The 6,158-nt window shown below is 43.6% G+C and overlaps 1 protein-coding gene across 1 annotated transcript in view; it reads left to right on the forward strand.

Annotated features, from left to right (window-relative positions):
- The window catches only part of GNAI2 (G protein subunit alpha i2), a 164,484-nt gene that overhangs the window by 156,034 nt on the left and 2,292 nt on the right, over positions 1-6,158 (forward strand). The window lies entirely within an intron of this gene.

Below are 6,158 nucleotides of genomic sequence, written 5' to 3' on the forward strand. Positions count from 1 at the left end.
TAGACCCGTGGACTGACTACACTTAACAGGAGAAAACATAATTTATGCTTACCTGATAAATTCCTTTCTCCTGTAGTGTAGTCAGTCCACGGCCCGCCCTGTTTTTACGGCAGGTCTAAATTTTAATTAAACTCCAGTCACCACTGTACCCTATGGTTCCTCCTTTCTCGTCTGCTTTGGTCAAATGACTGACTATGATAGGTGAGGGGAGGAGCTATATAGCAAGCTCTGCTGGGTAATTCTCTTGCAGTTTCCTGTTAGGAAGAGAAATTTTCCATAAGTAATGGATGACCCGTGGACTGACTACACTACAGGAGAAAGGAATTTTATCAGGTAAGCATAAATTATGTTTTTGCGAAAACATCCAGACTTCATATTAACAGCTCCTTAAGCAATCAGTGTTGACGAGTTTCACTGTCTGCTTTCTAAACTCAAGTCCATGTCAGAAGCGATGATACACACTGTCAAACTTGAGAGGCCATGTTCCTGTTCCACAGCGTTGATTTCTGGTAAGATAGTTTAATTTTTTATATATGTAATAACGCAAGAAGTGTGGCTCCTTTTATCTGTATAGAATCAAGGGTTAATATCTCAGGAAGGTGATTATTGAACAGAGGGGGGGGGGATGTATAACATGATTGCTTTATCAGGATAAGAAGAATAAACCCTAAGGGTCTTAATTTTCATCCCTTTCGTTTGAACAAGTCCCAACGACAGCAGCCTGCAGCGAAACCGAGCAGTCCAAGGGATCTTGAAACCTTCTCAGTCTTGGAATAAAGCCAAGCAGAGCAAGAAGCCCGCCGAGACAAAATAGACATGAAGGGGCGGCCCCCAATCCGTCTCTGGATAGGGGCAGACTATCTCTTTTCGCGGAGGCTTGGTGAGAGACGTCCAGGATCCTTGGGTTCTGGAAGTTGTTGCCCAGGGTAACAGGATAGGTTTCAAAACTCATCCTCCCAGGGGCAGATTCCTTTTGTTAAATCTATCATTAAAACCAGAGAAACGGGATGACTTTCTAGAGTGCGTGAGGGATCTCACCTCTCTAGAAGTGATTTATACTGGTACCTCTAGCAGAAAGGGGTCTAGGGTACTATTCAAACCTTTTCGTAGTACCAAAGAAGGAGGGCACGTTTCACCTGATTCTGGACCTAAAGTGCTTGAACAAGTTTCTGTCGGTTCCATCGTTCAAAATGGAGACGATAAGGTCTATATGCCCCTAGTTCAAGAGGGTTAGTTTATGACTACAAAAGGACTTGAAGGACGCTTACCTTCATGTGCCAATACACAAGGATCACTTCAGGTTCTTAAGTTTTGCCTTTTTGCATCAGCACTTCCAGTTTGTAGCCTCTTCCCTTCGGGCTGGCTACTGCTCCAAGAATCTTCACAAGGTTCTTGGAGCTCTGCTCGCGGTGGCAAGATCCAGAGGGATAGCAGTAGCTCCTTCCTGGACGACATCCTGGTTCGGGCTCCGTCCTACCGGCTGGCAGAGGACCATTTGTGAGCTCTTCTCCATCTGCGATCTCATGGATGGAAGGTAAACTCAGGAAAAAGTTCTCTGGTTCCCAGTACCAGAGTGGAGTTCCTGGGCACGATAATAGACTCCATAGCCATGCAAATATTCCTAACAGACCAGAGACGTCACAAGATTGTCTCCAGCTGTCTTGCCCTTCAATCCTCCTCAAGGCCATCAGTGGCCTGGTGCATGGAGGTGATTGGGCTCATGGTATCCACTATAGATGTCATTCCTTTCGCCAGATTCCATCTTCGGCCTCTTCAGCTGTGCATGCTGAGGCAGTGGAACGGCGATCATTCGGACCTATCCCAACTGATCTCTCTGGACAATGGGTCGAGGGAATCCCTCTCTTGGTGGCTCCGTCCAGATCAGCTGTCCCAGGGGATATCCTTCCTTATACCTTCTTGGGAGATTGACACTACAGACGCGAGTCTCTCAGGTTGGGGAGCGGTTTGGGGTGCCAGGAAGGCACAGGGCAGGTGGAATCAGATGGAGTCTCTTCTACCAATCATCATCCTGGAACTTTGTGCGATCTTCAATGCTCTGGGGGCTTGGCCCCTCCTGGGTTCATCCAAGTTCATCAGCTTCCAGTCGGACAATATTACCTTGGTGGCTTACATCAACTATCAGGGGGGAACGAGAAGCTCCCTAGCCATGAGGGAAGTATCTCGGATTCTGGATTGGGCAGGGGCCCACAACTGCTCGCTATCATTGATCCATATCCCGGGTGTGGACAACTGGGAAGCAGATTTTCTCGGCAGACAGTTGTTTCATCTGGGGGAATAGTCTCTTCATCCCGAAGTGTTTGCAGAGATTTGCAACAGTTGGGGGACTCCGGAGATAGATCTCATGGCGTCCAGACTAAACTTCAAGCAACCCAGATATGGGTCGCGTTCCAGGGATCCCCAGGCGGAACCGATAGATGCCTTAGCAGTGCCTTGGGGATTCAACCTAGTTTACATATTTCCACTGTTACCACTTCTACCTCGTGTAGTGGCACGCATCAAATATTCTGATTGCTCCGTTGTGGCAGCTGAGGACATAGTTTGCGGATCTGGTGGGGATGTCATCCTCCCCTCCATGGAGGTTGCCCTGTCGCAGGGATCTGCTGGTTCAGGGTCCTTATGTGCATCAGAATCTATGCACTGCGTGGAGATTGAACGCTTAGTCTTAGCCAGAAGAGGATTTTCTGAGAAGGTAATTGATACTCTCATTCAATCCAGAAAGCCTGTCACCCATCTCATCTATCATAAGGTGTGGAGGACCTACTTACTCTGGTTTGAAACTCATGGATATTCCTGGTATAAGGTCAGGGTATCCAGGATTCTTTCCTTCTTCCAGGACGGTTTGGAGAAGGGAGTTGCCGCTAGTTCCTTAAGGGGACAGATTTCGGCTCTGTCTTACACAAGAAGCTCGCTTAGCTCCCTGATATACAGTCTTTTTTTCAAGCTCTGTCCAGGATCAGGCCTGTGTTTAGACATTCTGCTCCTCCTTGGAGTTTGAATCTGCTTCTGAAGGTTTTGCAGGGGGCTCCGTTAAAGCCTATGCATTCTCTTGACTTTTTAAGACTCTGTCTTGGAAGGTTCTTTTTCTACTGGCCATTGCTTCGGCGCGCAGAGTGTCTAAATTAGCGGCCTTGCAATGTAAGCCTCCTTACCTGGTTTTCCATGCAGATAAGGCTGCCCTTCGCACTGGACTGATATTTCTCCCTAAGGTTGTGTCTGATCGCAACATTAATCAGGAAATTGTGGTTTCTTCCTTGTGTCCTAAACCCTCTTCTTCGAAAGAACGGTTACTTCATAACTTGGATGTGGTTCGAGCTTTGAAATTCTATCTTCAGTCTATGAAGGATTTCAGATAAACTTCAGCTTTGTTTGTTGTCCGGGGAAGCGCAAGGGGCCGAAGGCTTCTTCCACTTCCCTGTCTTTTTGGCTGAGGAGCATGATTCTCTTGGCTTATGAGACAGCGGGACATAAGCCTCCTCAGAGGATTACGTCTCACTCAACTAGTGTGGCTTCTTCTTGGGCCTTTAAGAATGAGGCCTCTATAGAGCAGATTTGTAAGGCAGCTACCTGGTCCTCCTTACATACTTTTTCAAAGTTTTACAAATATGTGACGTTTTTGCTTCGGCTGAAGCTGCTTTTGGGAGAAAAAGGTTTTGCAGGCTGTGGTGCCCTCAGAATAGGGTCCACCTCCTTTTTACTCTCCCGTTTTTCATTCAGTGTCGTCCTAGAGCTTGGGTATTTGTTTCCCACAAGTAATGAATAAAGCCGTGGACTCTCCTAGTATTAGATGAAAAACATAAATTATGCTTACCTGATAATTTCATTTCCATCGTTACGAGGAGAGTCTACGACCCGTTTCTCCGTTGGGCGGACCTAAATTTCTTTGTTTTTTTTCTTCTGGCACCATTTATACCCTGATATATCTCCTACTGTTGCTTGTTCCCTTGGCAGAATGACTGGGGGATGAGGGGAGTGGGGGAGGTTTTTAAGCCTTTGGCTGAGGTGTCTTTGACTCCTCCTGGTGGCCAGGTTCTGTATTTCCCACAAGTAACGAATGAAGCCGTTGACTCTCCTTGTAACGATGGAAATGAAATTATCAGGTAAGCATAATTTGTTTTTGGACTAGACTGTCCCTTTAAACAAACAAACAGAAAACAGCTGATCTAGAATATAGCTATTGCTGTGCCCGAGATGGGGATTTCAGTTAAGCTGAAAACACCTTTAGAAAATTAGCTGCATAGAATAACATAGACTTGATACAGCTGGAATGAGGGACTGTCTCACTTGTACTCACCTGCAGACTCAAATCCTGTTAGGTGTCCTGAGAACTGGATTTGAGAAACCCTAAACTTCCCAGTGACAGAACTTGCTTCACAGTCCTAAAAAGTTTGCCCTTGATCATGACATGCATAACTCTTCTGCCTTAATGAGCTGAGATGTAATAGAAACTGCAGCCAATCAGGGAAGGACTTAGGGCCTGATTATCTAATATTCTTCTTTAGTACTCATCGGCACTCAGAGGTCACTCAAGATAAAATTTGCCTTTCTATAATTCTTTGAGAGCTGATTATCTGGCTATGCAGGGTTCAGCATGGGAACAAGACATATACGTTACAATATAATGTTAAAGCAAAGCATTTTTGTGTGATTTCTGTCCTTGCTGGTGAGGTTTTGATAATCAGGCTGTTTAGTGATGTTTTTTGTACAACTGACACAAACAACATACCTGATGTTAAATTTGAGTTACGTGTGCTCTTAGTTAGACTTGTGTTTTTGGATTCCTTCGTTAGGATCCATATGTTGAGGTAAAAGCTATTCTGCGCTTTTCAGAGCCGGATTGATTTTGGTGCAAGTTCACTACCTTAATAGCTGGATTTGCACAGATCTTAACCTGGTGATTTTGCACCAGAATCAATCAGGCTGTTCTGAAAAGAGCCGAATAGCGTTTACTTCTGCATTAGTTTCCCAATGAAAGATGCAAATGCACAAGTCTACTCTTCATCTTTAGTTGTACATCTGAGAACAATACTTTGATTTCTCATGTGATTGTTAGTAGTGCAGTAATCTATACAAATGGGCGAAGCGGCGTATAATAAGTGGATTGTAGTATATGGAAATGAAACTTAAACTTTCATGATTCAGACAGACCCGCAATTGGAGACCACTTCCCAATTTCCTTCTTTTATCAAATGTGCTTTGTTCTCTTGGTTTCTTTTGTTGAAAGCATACCTAGGTTGGCTCGGGAGCAGCAGTGCACTACTGTGAGCTAGCTGCTGATTGGTTCCTAGACATATGTGGCACTTGTCATTGGCTCACCCGATGTGTTCAGTTTGCTCCCAGTAGTGCACTGCTGCTCTAGAGTTGACTTTAACTATGTGTTTAACTCCTTTTGCAACTATTGAACACATATTTATTGTTCATTTAAATGTATTTCATTACTTGCATATTATTTCTTCACAATTATAAAGTCATTTTAAAACAAATCTAAATATTTTAGCCCATTTTGGAGTTTTGTTAATCCAGTATAACATGCAGATATAGGTCTTTATAACCCTACTGAGTATTATATCTTCATTTTCTTAGTGGCTAGTCAGATACCAAATGTAATTATGCCCCTGATTTAAAGGGATAATAACACTGAGATTTCATAATAAAATGTTTCATCATGTGTAGTAAAACAAGTTTGCAATATAGTTTTATGGTTTATATGGTCCCTTTTGTCCTGTAATTCAAGCCTTAAAATTAAGAGTTTTCCAATTGTGAGAACTGGTAGCGCACTCTTCAGGCTTCACAAACCTAACCCTGCCACAAATCTGTCCCGAATTGGCTTAGCAGAGATTGATAACTAAGGAATTGCAAAACAATATTTGCTAACATAATGACAATGACTGAATATGACTAACTGTGTCTACTCTAGTAACAAGTCCTGATTGGCTCCTCTAAATAAGTCAAGAGGTGGGAGGAGTTGGCTATTGAAAAATAACTGCAGCAAACATAATCTTAATGCATTCAAAACTTTTTCAAACTCACCCACTTTGTTAATTTATTGGAAGCTTGCGGAAAAATCTTGTAATCACAAGGTGTTTCCCTTTAAGCAATCACTTTGTAGTATGTAGCTCCTTTCTGTGAAAGCATAGGGA

Source organism: Bombina bombina, chromosome 7 (genome assembly GCF_027579735.1).
Source record: "Bombina bombina isolate aBomBom1 chromosome 7, aBomBom1.pri, whole genome shotgun sequence".
In the NCBI taxonomy this organism is placed as follows: Eukaryota; Metazoa; Chordata; class Amphibia; order Anura; family Bombinatoridae; genus Bombina; species Bombina bombina.